The sequence below is a fragment of the Falco rusticolus genome, chromosome 4, assembly GCF_015220075.1.
Source record: "Falco rusticolus isolate bFalRus1 chromosome 4, bFalRus1.pri, whole genome shotgun sequence".
Classification (NCBI taxonomy): domain Eukaryota; kingdom Metazoa; phylum Chordata; class Aves; order Falconiformes; family Falconidae; genus Falco; species Falco rusticolus.
In genome coordinates this window covers 48,243,384-48,257,701 of record NC_051190.1, presented here as the reverse complement: position 1 = coordinate 48,257,701, position 14,318 = coordinate 48,243,384, and the positions used below count along the sequence as shown (strand labels likewise).

At 50.5% G+C, this 14,318-nt stretch overlaps 1 protein-coding gene and 1 long non-coding RNA gene across 7 annotated transcripts in view; both read right to left on the bottom strand.

Annotated features, from left to right (window-relative positions):
* RFX2 (regulatory factor X2) overlaps positions 1–3,440 on the bottom strand; it is a 63,988-nt gene extending 60,548 nt beyond the window's left edge. For 2 of the 3 annotated variants that reach the window (XM_037383005.1, XM_037383006.1), the window contains exon 1: positions 3,144–3,440. The gene's annotated coding sequence lies outside the window, so the exon portion shown is untranslated. The remainder of the gene's footprint in view (positions 1–3,143) is intronic. The other variant, XM_037383009.1, reaches the window with a different exon arrangement.
* Positions 3,441–6,742: 3,302 nt separating this feature from the next.
* Positions 6,743–14,245, bottom strand: LOC119146018. 4 transcript variants are annotated; one of them, XR_005103601.1, is made up of 4 exons: positions 14,020–14,245; positions 13,103–13,222; positions 12,273–12,358; positions 7,662–8,485 (listed from the first exon to the last, which is right to left on the bottom strand). It is a non-coding gene; the product is annotated as an uncharacterized LOC119146018 (long non-coding RNA). The 4 variants fall into 4 exon arrangements; XR_005103600.1 differs by having other exon boundaries at positions 13,103–13,203; XR_005103602.1 differs by lacking the exons at positions 7,662–8,485; positions 14,020–14,245 and adding an exon at positions 6,743–6,922 and having other exon boundaries at positions 13,103–13,979.
* Positions 14,246–14,318: the final 73 nt, after the last annotated feature.

Sequence of the window (14,318 nt, the reverse complement as noted above, 5' to 3'; positions counted from 1 at the left end):
GTTTCAAATATCAGGAACATAATCCCGGCTCACCGTGCGCTGACACGGGGAGGATAGGCGCTCCTCGCCGCAGCACCCACGGCAAGCCCTGGCACGCTGGTCGGGGCAGCGCTTTGCTCCAGCTGGCCGGCAGCCAGACGTTAACTGCGCTGGCATTTGTTTCGAGGGAGGGAAAGAAGGGAAAACTGGGTTTAAATATAACTCGGCAGCCTCCAGCAGAAACTTTGGCTGAGAAGCCGAGTGGTAAGAGACGCCTGTTGAATCAGCACTGCCCTCCCTGCGCTGTGACTCCGCACACCGAGGACGCTTTTAACTCTAGAGTACTAAAACTGAACAAGGAAAATATGCTAGAATACATTAAAACAGCTATGTTTACAGGCCTGTATTAAAAGCAAAAACATGTTGCGATTAAATAGAACAGCTGTCAATGCTCTGAGGTGTTACAAGCATGAGACTATTTAAAGACAATGACTGGCGCCGTCTATTTTACTGCGATCGAGCTAGGAAAAGCTACAGTTATTAACCGCTGACGGAGGCTTTGCATTCATGGCTGCCCTGAAGGAGTTTTGTGACAGGCAGGGTGTAACAAGTACAGAGGTGACTTTTAGTGGCAATGAATTCCCTCAGCTGGAGAATTTACCCCAACAAATAGCCCAGACACGCAACATCAACATCGTCGGAGGTGCTGGCTGCTCGGGTCTTCGATGATTACGCCCTTAAGTTACCATCTCACGTTAACACACACAGACGTATACAGAAAGTGTATTTCTTACATATATAACACACGACTTAACAACTCTCTCTACACCATGCTCAGCCTTAAGTCTTGAGATAGGCGACCCTGTCCCTCCCCCCAACCCTGCTGCAGGGACTCCATGGGACACACAGTGCCTAGCCTCCCGATTAAGACCAGCCTCCATTTATATGCCAAACCTACAAATTTATATGCCAAACCTTCAAAACACTTTGAGAGCATGGGTCTGACGCTAAGGGAGAATCTGCTGTGTCGGGCCATGGCCACAGCACCCAGCGCGTTGCCTGCACGTCTTGCACCCTCTCCGGTTGCTGCAGCGCAGCGTTGGGATTTCTCACCCTCTCGGACCCTTCCACAGCAAACGGAGCTGGCACGCAGGGCCCCAGGACAGGGACACGGTACTGTGAGAGGAATTCATGAGATGCAAATGACACAGCAGGGAAATGCAAAGCAGGGACTGTCCTGGGAGTCCCATGTGAAGGCTGAGGGACCTGGCTCCTGCACTCCTCTGTGGTGGTGGATGCTCTCATCACCATCCACCAATGCACGCATTCGGATCATTCCTGGGTTTGCAGAAAACAGGGGGGACAAGGCAATTCCAGTTGTCAGCCCCTCAGGGACAAAGCAGTTCCAGCCACCAACCCCTCACTTGCTTTTGGATCCTGTAGTTACCCCAGAACCCAGATTCCATTTAAAAAGATGAGTATTTCCCAACCTCACCTTATGGGGAACAGCTTTGAGAACATGTACTTAAAACAAAAAACACCAGAGCATGCCCACATCTGTATACGCCGTAAGGCAAATGCAAAGCATCTCACAACATTTAAATAAATTTCACGTCCCTTGGGACGGCAATATTGAGCAGTAAAGAACCAGCTGGATGTGTGCTTTTTTGTAAAACCATGAACTAAGATTTTCAAAATGAAACAACGAGCACCCAATGTTGGAGCTACCGCATCCCAGTCCCGATGTCAGATATCCAGCACCCCACAAGTGTGGGCTTTTTTCCTCACCTGACTTCAGCCATCTAGAAGTCAAAACTTTGCCCATCCTAAATTCCCACAAAAGGTACCTCCAGAGGCTGCTTCAACCCATCCTGGAACAGGTAACCACGAGGGCATTCCAAGATGCCTTGCCATCCGTAGATTGACTGCCACTAGACACGTAACTTTAAAATCAAACCTGAGATAAGACCAAATTAATCTTAAACTGACTGAAGCAAACTCACACCAAAAAAGTCAAACAGCAGAGGCAAAAAGCAATCCCCAGTCTTTGGGCACTGAAGGTTTGTATTTGGAGACTGATTTTTTTTTTTTTTCTTTTTTAAGCCAGCAATACTCTATGTTCTCAAGCGATTTGTAACTGAGATAGAGAGCTGAAAAGTTTGGGCAGCAGCAGATGGAAAAAAGCCTCAACTATCAAATGAATCTGAAGCTGAGTGCGGTCAGTTTATGGATATTTCAAGCGCAAAACCATAAAGGAGATGTAATAAAGTTATTATTTATTCCCCTGTTTGCTTCTTTCAATAGCAAAACCAAAATAAAGACTTCAGAACAGGACCTAAGTAAAAAGAATGGAAAGATTTAATCAGGCTGCAGGAACTCACGCTTGAAATAGGCACATGCACAAACTCCTCCTGAAGAGGGGCCGAGCCGCGGTTCGCAACGCACTTTATTCAAACCGAGCAGAGAAACCAAGTCGGGAATTGACGGCGGATGCTTAAAAATAGGTCTGATCGAAGTTTGCGCCCGCTCCTAAGCCCGACAGGAGCAAGCGCCGGGGCGCAGCGCCCGGGGAGCGGGGGATGAGCCGGCACTGAAGCCCCCCCGCCCCCCGCCCGCGGCCCCGGGGAGCGCGGCCGGCACCAGCGCCGGGCGGGAGCCGCGACCTCCAGCGCTGCCGGCCCGGTGCCCCCCGCAGCCGCCTCCGACCCGGCCCCGGCGGCCGGAGCCGGCGCTCGCCGGGACAACAGGAGCCGGGCTGAGGAGCCGGTCGCGGCGGAGCGGCCCCCTCGGCCAGGGGGCGGTGTGGGGCCCGGGGGGCGAGGAGCGGGGCAGGCCGCGCCCCGGGCAGCGGCCCCCGGGGGGTGTGTGTGCCGCCTCCCCCGCTCCGCCCGGGGCCGCCGCCGCTCCCAACTTTCCGGGGGCGGCGCGAGGAGCTCCCTCAGCCCTGCGGGAACAAGCCGAGGCGCGAAGCCGCTGCAGCCGGACCGGGGCGGGGGGGTGGGTGTCCCCGCGACCCTCCGCGACCCCCCGCCTCACCGGCCCCCGCGGCAGCCGCGAAGCGCCTCACACACACACACCCCGCCACATCCACCCCGCCGCGGGCCCCCTCCGCGGGCGGGCCCCCTCCGCGGGCGGCCCCGGCGGGGCGCCGCGCCCCCGCTCACCTGCCCTCCCCGCCGGGCGCCGCGGGCTGCGCTGGGCTCCGGCCGCCGGGGCCGCGCGTTGCTCCCGTTGGCAAGTAACAGTCTCCAGGGCTACGGTCACTATGGCGCCTGGCGCCGGGTCTCGAGGCAACTGTTGCTAGCCTCTACCCTCACGTCACCTCCCGGCCCCGCCCACTCCACCGCCCGGGGGGGCGTGTCCCGCGCGGCGCCGCCGGCAGTTGGCGGGACGGCTGTCTGTCAGGGGAGGGGCGGGACGCGGCGGATATGGGCCAATAGCGGCGGGAAAGGGGTGGGGCGGAGAGTTGGCGCGCGGTTTGGCGCTTCTGAGCGGGGCGGGGCGGGGCGAGAGGCCGCCGTGGGCGGAGCCAGGGCGCCTTGTGGGCGGGACAGGGGCCCTCTGTGGGCGGGACAGGGGCCCTCTGTGGGCGTGGCCAGTGCGCTCCGTGGACGGGACCAGGCTCTTTGGGCGGGGCCACACGGTCCGTGGGCGGGGCCAGACGCTCCGTGGTGGGGCTAGGGCGCTCTGTGGGCGGGGCCAGGGCGGGGGCGCTGCTGTAGAGCCAAGAAAATGTTTTTTCCTCTATTAAAACACTAAAAAGTTCCCGTTGCATTCCCGGCAACAGCACAAATCCGGCCCGCTCCCGGGGGACCTCGGGGTTTCTCCCAGTTGCCGCTGGTTTCTCCCTACCTGAGCTCCCAGCTCCCCATGACATCAAACCGTTTCTATAGTGACCGGCTGTGAAGTCACAGACAACAAAGCGGGGGGGGGGGGGGGGGGGCGGGGCGGGGGGGCGGGGGGGCGTGCTAATGGCGGAACAGGGGCCCGGGACGCTGGTGTAGCGCAAACTCTAGAAAGAGAATGCAAACTCTAGAAAGAGAAGTGGATGGGCGTGCAGCATCCCTGGGCATGGGTACTGGCTCCTGCATCCCACATCTCGCATCCCGCATCCCGCCCCAACGCAGGCAAGCGGCACCGGCAGTGCCTGAAATTTGCCTGGGGGATGCAGTGGGTAAGGACAGAAGCTGAATCATCGTCCCATCACACAAAATTATCCAACAGTGAACGCTTCCTGATGGAGCATCCATCACGGGTTTTAAAGAACAGGCCAAGTCCATGGAATGCTGGGCTCAAGCCCCGATCGGCTGCAGCAGCAGGTGTGTTTGCGGGTGAGCTCCACGCCAAGCTGCCGTGAATCCAGAGGAGACCGTCTGCCAGCTGATGGCAACTCGGGAACGGCTCCCAGCACCCGCGCTCGGCCAGCACGTGTGCAGAATGCGAGCACCCCACAGATACAGATATTTGCACATGTGCAGCGGGGCAAGGCTTTGGGGTGCTGCACCGGGGAAAACTCACGTAGCACCTGCTTATGGGTGGGAAGATGTAGCTGATGTTTTTATGTTGGTGATGGAAGAAAAATGAAGCCTAAACTGTACTCCCTGCAGTCAGAGAACTGCAAAAGCAGCAGCTACCTCAGCCCTACACTTTCTCCTCATGAACATCCCCGCTATGCCCACGGTAAGGATTGGTGTGATCCAGCACAGACCTTCTCTGCCCTCCTAGAAGCGGTTCAGGCTGGAAACTCAGCAGATTTCAGGTGGGATTTCCTTGAAATCCCTCCCCTGAGTGACCAGGAGAGACTTGGAAGCTCGTGCTGTGTGAAGAAGGGGATTTCCAGAAATTAGGCATTTCCAGTTTGGACATGACTGCCTGGCCTCGCCAGCAAGGCAGTGGCAGGTGTCCTGAACGTGTACAGACTAAAATCTATCCATGAAGATGGCCTTTATTCCTTCATTTGGGGGGGGGGGGGGGGGGGGGGGGGCGGAGCAGGCTTTTTATAGCAGGCATGACAAGTTCTGCGCCTGCAGGGTTGGGAAGCTCCTCTGGATACAGATTCCTATAAAAACAAATCAGCATGTACAAACCTTTCCAGATAGTTAAAGTAACTCCCTTGGAAATTAATATTAGAGTAGTTGCAAGAACCGCAACTCATGCTGAGCCACCTTGTCCCAGTCAAAAAAGAAAAAAAAAAAGCCTTTGCAAAAAGCAAAGAACAACCAATCTCTCTTGTTTTCTGGCGTTTCATGCAGGCTGTTTTGTGCCTGTGCCTAAGAGATGGTGAAGGAAACACTGCTGCTTCTGTTAATATGATTTTTCTCTTTTTCACCTTGCATTTGTAATAGGTAACAAATTTAAACATATTTGAAAGTTAAGATAGTTCCGTTGTTCAAATTCTAAGAGGCTTCTCTTTGCAATCAAAGGGTCTTGACAGTATTGCGATGCTGATGAACCTGGTCATGGCTTTGCGGTTAAGGTTAAATACAGTTTCGCTCCTAAAGAAGAAACTAGGAATGGAGGGATAGTTTTAAAAACCAGTGGGGATGTGTCCTTCCTCTTAGTGCGGGTAATCACATCTCCCACCAACACACATCAACCTCGTTGCTTCCGAGTTGGCATGACCAGTGCAGCCCAGTCCTACATCCTGGGCATTTCTCTTAAGTTTAAAATGACCGATAGATCTGGGGTGGCCAAGACACTTGCTTTAATCACAGGAGAAGGAGGTGCTCCACTCCCCACAGCCTCTCCTGTTTACTTTAATTCTGGCAGTAAGGGCTGCATAATGAAAACCAGTACATGCTCTAGGTCGGTCTCTGTTCTTCTCTGTGGTTTCTGAAGGCAGGTGCTGCCAATGAAAGCAACACTTTTTATAAAGCTTTACAGAATACTTGTGTTTGTGGGGGTTTTGTTTGGGTTTTTTCCCCCAGTTACACCCAGCAGAATCACCATGTGCGCTTTTCAGTTGCTTTTGAAAAATGCCCATCAGACATTTCAAGATTTCAAGGATCACCTTATTGACATGCAATATAAAGCTTTTATGATGTATTTTTCTTTAACGTTTTCTGAAAAGTATGTCCCAGCCTAAGCCAAGGAAGTGTGTGGAATTTGTACCCATGGAGACTCCAATAACACAGTCAGCTCCAAAGGCCGCAGGGTTATTAGTTTTCTTACCTAACATATCAGGAAAGGAGTTACTGGAAAAGGGAGAGATGGAGAGAACGGAACTGAGTGAGGCAATATAAATAGGAGAGACTGGACTTGCTGGTCAGCATTTCATATGTCTGCAGACCTGGGGTTGGTGTACCTGCTTTCCATAGATTACTACAACTTATATTGGAAAAATTCAGAGTTGTGTGAGCACCAAGGACACGGGTGAGATTTTGAGAAGCTCCAAAGAAAAATAAGTCACTCTCTTAATGGGCTGTGGACCCTTAAGCCAAGATTATTTAAAAAGATCAACTTTTAGTGAGGGTGTCGTTGCTTAATAAACAGTAAAACAGAAAATAGGGATGGAATGGTTTTTGAGAAGACATCTAATGCACATAAATATCCACCTTTACCATGGGAAATGGAGATCAGATTAATTTCTTAATAGCTCCTTCTGATGTGTTTGAAGATTGTTCTCTAAATCAGACAACCCTCTGTTTTTTCTTGAAGAAAACTCCAGGCCTTTCCTACAGAAGTGCCATGTAAAATAGTTATTTTTGAACCTGCAATACTGTGGACACTTATTCCTGCTTAAGCACTGCACTTTGCATCTGGCCATATTGAATTGCATCATGTTTATTTTGAGTCACTACTCAAATTTACTAATAGCTTAATGAAATCCTTCAGAAGTGCCTGCGGTCCTTCCCCGTTTGGTATCACTTGCAATGTGGTGTTGCAGGTCTGTTATCACTTTAATTTTTATGGCACAATTTTCCACTGTACAGCATCCATACCTCTGCAAATGAAATGTAAACCACATTCAGCTGTGCTCTTATTCTTTCCAAAGAGGGATTACTGTATGAAACCCAAAGCAGAGGTTCCTTGTCTTCTTGTACCCTGCCAGCAATATCATGAAATTCTTGATAATACCTTTGATAAAGTCCTACAAACCTTGGAAGTTGGCCGGTTTCCTCCTGGGAACCCAGGGAGTAATGACAAGGCTGTTATTTTTAATTAGGGATCTGTCTGTCACCTCTTGTGTCAAGCTGATCACTGGAATTAATTTTCCCTTGTTTCTTGCAACCTGTTGCATAAGCCACATCTCACCTCACTCAGCCCCGACAGTATCGGGGTGGGTCTGGGCAAAGGAGCCTTATTTAAGAAAGCTGCTGGTAAAGAATGAGAAGAAACGAAGCCTGCTGGCAAAGGAGCACGCTTGCTGCAGCTGTAACAGCCACCCACAGGAGGGCACATTCCTCAAAGCAAACCGGAGTTCAGCTAAAATCCAATCCGACTCAAAGCATCTGTCTGACTCGATTTCACTAAAGGGAGATTTTGACAGAAACTAGCGTTTTGATGGAAGCAAATGCCCTGCAAAGGTAGTGGGATCCTTTGACATTCAATGTTTATCCATCACAAATACTGTTGTTTCAGTTGCTGGTAATGAAACCTGAAATGAAGCTATTCCCTTGAACTGTTATACGGAAAAAAATGAAAAAAATCCCAGAGGATTAAACCCAAACCAGAACAAAAAGTTGCCTTTGGGGTTTTTCATTTCCAAAGAAAGGTTTGATTGTGTTCAGCCAGTTTGAATGGGGAGAATCACAAGTACTAACCCAGACAGGACTTTCCACCTCCAAGCTTTCTGTGCCGCGTTCCCCCCGTCCGTGCTGTATTTTACTGCTGAGTGATCTCAGTGATCTGGTGCAGTGTGTAAGGAGCCAGAACCGGTGGCTCTCTGCGTCCGCTCTGCCACAGTATAAACAGCATCACCCCATGCAGACTAAGACTGGCTAAACAGCAATAACGGATTTTCTTTCAATATACCAGCGATAAAACTTAACTTCACAATCATTTTAATGCAGATGGGACAGGGTCTGCTTTTGTAGGCATGTAGTTGCTCGAGAGATGCACTTGAGATCTCTGCACCAGCTGCTACTGAGGAAGCTTCTTCAGAGGGACTGAAGCAAACTGAAGCGACAGCTTTTCCTGCGTGGAGCTGCCACATCCCTCGTGCACTGCAGGTGGATAATGCCAGGTGAAAGCCTGCTCCAACCACAGCCCCAGGAGTGTTGTCTCCTGCATCACACATTTCTAAATTTTCTGCTGGTCAGACAGCCACCCTCCTCAGGGCTTTTGGCTGGGCTTAGGAGGATAAATCTGTTGAGCGCGGTTGTGCCAAGGCCACGCTGGAATTTCTTAGTGGCATTGTGGCACGTCCTCCCCTGCCCACATGTCTCTTCAGCGGGAAAATCCAGGCTGTCACTGCTCCAGTGTTATGGGATGCTCCATCCTGCCCTGACAGCACAGCAGAGTCCTGCTTTCCCTCCAGCCTTCCTCTGACAGCAAACAGTGAGTGCTGAAGGTGGCAGAAAGAAGAAATGGTGTTTAGCCTTTCCCTTGCCCTTTCTTCTATGTCCCTTGGGTGGCAGCAAGTATCGCAGCAGTCCCTGGCAAGGGCTTCCCAATTTGAGGATGTGGGCTTTGAAGAGGTTACTCTTCTCAACGTTCTTCCCCATAACAAGGTTTTAGCACAGCTGGAAACCCAAATGCTCCTTCCTAGCCTTGAAATCTCATTTCAGCAGAGTTAAAGGACCAAGCGTTTATCTGGTGTGTTATCTGTTTGGTTTGGCTGTAGCTGTCTGGAAAACACGGCTGTAGCTGGCTGCAAAAAACACGGTGTATGGTCATGGAAAAAACAGTGTATGTGGGTTTTGTGTGCTACTCCTTGCAGGGAGCTGTAGCTTTCTCAGCTCACAGAAGCTAGAGGAGGATGTGTCCACAACCTGGATGTAATCAAAGACAGTCATGTTGATATAACTAAATTAATACAGCTTATGTCAACATAACTTCTGTATGGAGGCAACGTCTGTGTAATTAAACTCTCAGTGACTGAATAGCTCTGGCATAAGGTTTCAATGGAATTTCTGTACAATGCAGAACTTCTTTTCTAGTGCAGTGAGTTTGAAAAATGGGGCTACAAGAAAGCCGGAGAGGAGCTTTTTACAAGGGCATGTAGCCATAGGACAGGCTTTAAACTGAATGAGGGTAGATTTAGATGAGATATTAGGAAGAAATTCTTTACTGTGAGAGTGTTGAGGTGCTGGCACAGGGTGCCCAGAGCAGCTGTGGATGCCCCATCCCTGGAAGTGTTCAAGGCCAGGCTGGACGGGGCTCAGATCAACCTGGTCTAGTGGAAGATTCACACCACCTTCTCGTGCATTTTGGAGGTGAATGTTACCAGCAGTGTAGCTGAGAAACAATTGCTGAAATTGCCATCAGGCAAAATCAGCTACCCTAACTTAGACAAGTTATTTATATGATTTCAGCTGTATCAGTTGCTTTTGCCTGCAATAATTTAGCAAACATTTGTGCAGCAATAAATCTACGGGGCTGATAATCAGCAGGGGTGAGACTGAAGTCACACACACACTTAAACAGCAGTGTGATGTGCAGTTTAAGACACTTGACTGCACTCAGGCAGGTGGGAAGAGCTGCTGGGTTTCTGCACCAGAAGGATCACAGCAAACAGCTTCAACTGGATGTAAGGGAGGTGTAACTGAGTCTCTAAGGTTTTGACGGACAGGCTGCAGTGAAATGCTGTGTCTGTCCTCACCTTTCCATGCCAGCCCTCTGCCAAAAGCCATCAACTGCCCAGAAGCACCAAGAGAAAGGTAGGTATGCTTTTGCTTTGGCCACCTCCACGCCAAGCCTAGCTTTGCAGCCTCACCCAGCAGCAAAGTGAGTCCGAGCTGCAACGCTGTGAACTGCAGCAGCTAAGGTAAGGGGTGACAATGACAGGCAGTAACTACTTCAACTGCTACAGAGTGATTTCCTCGAGCCAGCAGATGAGGGACAATTTTCTTCTACAAAGAAGAAAAAATCACCATCGGGAATCGTGCTGCAGTGGCCGTATGGGCATAGATGGCTGGCCTGCGGGACAGACCGCAACAGGGCAAAGACCACACGGCTGGATATAGCAGAACGTGTGTGCTGACCGGATAAGCTGGGGCAGAATTATTCCGAAAACGGGACTGTGGAAGGCCAGCCTTATCTGCCTACCCTGTGAACGTTCCCAATGTTTCAGGTCACTTCTTCCATCCTGAACAGGGACAAAAAAAGTCTTATGGAAGTTCAGAGCATGAATATTAAACAGGAACAGCTTGTTCATATGGGGAGGTTCATGCTCATGACTGATCATTTTACAGTTCTGTAACTTTTTTACTACAGTGAGTTTATGTTTAAAAAACATGGAAAAATATTAAGTAGCCCTGTGCATTATTAACATTTCAGACTGAATTACAGGTGCAAAGGCCTTGCACTGCACTCCCAGCTACAGTCAACCATCCCCAGCCACTTCTCCGCCTGTATTGTCTCACAGCACACTGAACGGGATCCGCACTCTGTGTGATCAAGTTACAGACCATGTTTCCGTGTTGTGATCTCTTAACTCTGGTCACACGTTCATCACTTTCCTGGTTACAACACAGTTTAAATGGGGAGGGCAGACAGGGCATAGCCTTGTTCTGCTTTGGGCTAGACCGGTAAACACTGGGACATTGCAACAAAGTCCCTTGGTTTGGGAACCTGGAAGCAGCCCACCTTTCTCCTACAGAGCAAAAGATAGAAATCTTTTGTTTACTGAAGTTCCAGAGATGCAATTAGGGGTTTTTTTCCAGAGCTGCTGGAAACAACTCTTCTACACCTAACTTCTGTATGCATCTCATTTTAGAGCAAAGGGCTTTCTGTCAAATTCTTTTTCAAAAGTGGAATTACCTGTGGGCATAAATAGCATTGCAATTTGGTTTTAGCTTTAATGTTCAGAGTACATAGACAAGACCTCCAGAGGTAGGTGATATATGGCATCAAACTAAATTATTATATAGGTTAGAAATTTGAATTCTCCACTGCCTTTCACATTTTATGGATGTGTGTGCCACATACTATACTTTGCATGTTGCATAAAACAATGGACAGCCTTTGCCTATACTGTGTTGTTTCAACATCCACTAGTGTGCAGGTTTGAATGAGTATTTAAAAAAAAAAAAAAGTGTTTGTGCCTATGACAGACAGGGCAGACACTTTCTCCTCCAGTTTTATTTAGAAGAACAAAGCTGCGAAAGAGTCACATTATTACAGACAGGCAGGTAAGTATCAGCTGGTGTGTCCTGGTGAAGACTCCTTGGTTTTGTTAAAGCTATGTTGATTTGTGACAGCTGAGAGTTGGGTATGAATCTAGAACTTAATTTGGTCTGGGATTTTAGTGTGTGTGTGTGTTTGTGTGCACATGTCTTTTTTGTTGTGTGTTTTTTGGGTATGTTGGTTTTTTTCCAGAGACCTACGCCTATTTACTGTAGACACTTTCATATGACCAGAAAGATGTTGCAAGTCCTTGGTGGGAAAGACAACATGATCTATTTAAGTTTAGAAATAACTATGCTATAAACAGACTTTTTTGTCTCCCTTCCTTCCTTGTGACAGCATGTTTACCAGCATATTTCCCCAGTGCATTCGTTCTCCTCTTGAAAAGCTTCATATGGAAATTGCTGAAACAGAGTATTGCCCACCCCCCACCCCCCCACCCCCGTTATCTTTCAAGTCAATGTCCTGAAGTGCAACTACATCTCGGGTTGAGTCACTTGCTACCAGTCACTCTGAGTTGGAAATTTGTAAGCGTTATCAGAGGAATACTAGCCCAGAATAGCTTACAGATCCAATGCCAGTGCTGGACGGGAAGGGTGACAAAAGTGAAAAGTTGTGTAAACTGTCTTGGGTCATTTAGGTGGGCATAGGAGAAATGATTAAACTGAAGAATAAACTTATTTCTACACTCTCTCTCTGTGTCCACAGCTGTATGAAATGATTCTTTGCTTAAGGTAGGAAAGAACTTGCAAATGGAATTTCTTCTGTTTTACCAGAAAGCAGGGTGATGTTCTGTCAGTCACAGGAAACCTGTGGCCGAGATGAAGAACTCAGCTCTTGGCAGCAGCCAGCCTATGTCTCACTGACTAACTAACCCCCGTCAGGAAGGAGTGTGCTGTCCGTACACCAGTGTTTCTAACCACAGTTGGGTGACTTGTCATACATGAGCTTAAAGTACCATGGCCCCCATCTGCATTTACCCTGAGCCCTGTCAAGGCACTTACCCTACCACTCTTGTCTTGTGAGGGACACCCCTGTCTCTGATGACATCTTCCTCCACCTTGGTCTTCTGCTGCACCATGTTAAATACCTGCAAATGTCAAGACAGGACAGAAACATGAAGGCATCATAGAATCATTTAGGTTGGAAAAGACCCTTAAGATCAGAGTCCAACCATTAATCCAGCACTGCCAAGGCCACCACTAAACCATGGCCCTGAGTGCCACGTCTACACATGTTAATTAACTGCTCAAGTTAACTGCTGGTAAATACAGAGTCAGCAAAGGTGATAGTCTGCGAAGAGTGCAGTCATTCTGGTGCATTTGCTAGTTCAAGCTTAACTAAGGGCTGTGCTGTGCTATCACCAGTCACTAATGACAGCTCTTGTAGTTGTTATACAGAGGTATAAGCTGATCCCTTGCAGGCAGCAAGAGCAGCCCCTTTCCGGCCTGTGGCAGAGCTGCCTGAGCACAACCTGCACTTATCTTTGCTCCTATCTAGTCCTTCACCAGTAACCGGGTCCCCTTTGGTCCCAGAACCAACGGGACTTTTGCAAACACCAGGGCATCTGCCTCAGTAGTGATGCAACCTCAGCTTGATAGACAAGGACACTGGGAGCACAAAAAAGCAGCTTGGCCAAGGTAATTTGTTGGCTTAGGGCATCGCCAAAAATAGAAGTGGTTACCCCTGCCACTTCAGCTAACCTTTGGGCTGTGAATCTTTTTTTGGTTCACTGAGAACTATGTGCCCCTTGTCAGCACAGCAGGTACTGGCTAACGACCAAGGCATGCCTGGAATAAGAGGGTTAGTAGACCACCAAGTTTACAGATCTCACCAATTTTCTGGATGCTGTTTGTATTCTTGCGCTTCAGATTAAATTTGCCAGCCGAATCAGAACGGGAGTCACGTGAGGGATTTGGCCAGGCTGCAATGAAGCTGCAAGGGAAGGCTCAAACTGCAGGAGATGGTAAACAGTCAAGAAAGCAAGAACTCCTGGGTGCCTGGACCCGCTGACACACAGTGCTGGACTCCCGGGGCTGGCTTGGCAGTCCCTGTCCCACTGTGCCGTTGCTGTTTCGCAGCTGCAATATCCTCAGCGCTGTTCTGTCCTCTGGGCCTGCTGCTGCTCCAGCTGTGGCCCTGACCTTCTGGCAGGAGCTTCTCTCATGACATATTCCTTAGGTTTGCTCATCAACTAAATGGTGTGAACCATGCCCTCCCCCACCGCAAGGGAGCGGGAAGTATCTCTGGGCACAGGGGGGAGGGAGAGAAAAAGTCTCAGGAGAAAAAACAACATTTAGGAATTTTTGATCTGCGCTGGCAAAAGAGCAGCAATAATTAATTTGACAGATACAGCTGTTTTGTTACCAGGATAAACAAATTTCTGGCTTTTCTGCAACTTTATCAGCTAGGAACAACTGAGAACAGTGCAACGATCTACCTGACCGTAACTTAAAAAAAAAAAATCAATTTAAAAACGTGCCGCTGGACGTTAAGAGGACGTTAAGGGCACTAGGCCGCGGCCTGCGCCCCAGGCCCGGTGGCGGGTGCCCGATACTGTGCTGCAAATCCAGCCCGTTCCCCTCGTCTGTGCCTCGGAGCCCGGGGCCAGGCTGCTCGGGGCCGGCCTCCCTTTTGCTGCCGCCGGCCGCCGTGCCACTCCCCCGCCGCTCCTCCCGCCCGGCTCCCCGCGCTGCCGCCCGGGCAGGCCAGGCCGCGCCGCCCGCCCATCGCCTCACGCAACCGCGTTACCCGGCTCTGAGGCGCGGTCCGCGCGCGCCGCGCTGGGGGTGACTGCGGGGCGCCTTCGCGCCGCCTTCGCGCCCGGCTGCCGCCGCCCTGGTTCAGCCCGTCCCGCCCTCAGCCTGCGGGGCCTGGGCTCAGGGTCGGGCTCAGGCTCGGGCTCAGGCTCAGGCTCGGCTCCAGGGCGCGGCGGCGGGACAACGACCGCGGGTGACCTCGGCGGCGGGAGGGGGCGGGACCTCGTCGCCTTCCGACAGCCGCGTCACCCAATGGCGCGACAGCGCGGGTCACGGGGAGGCGGGAGGACA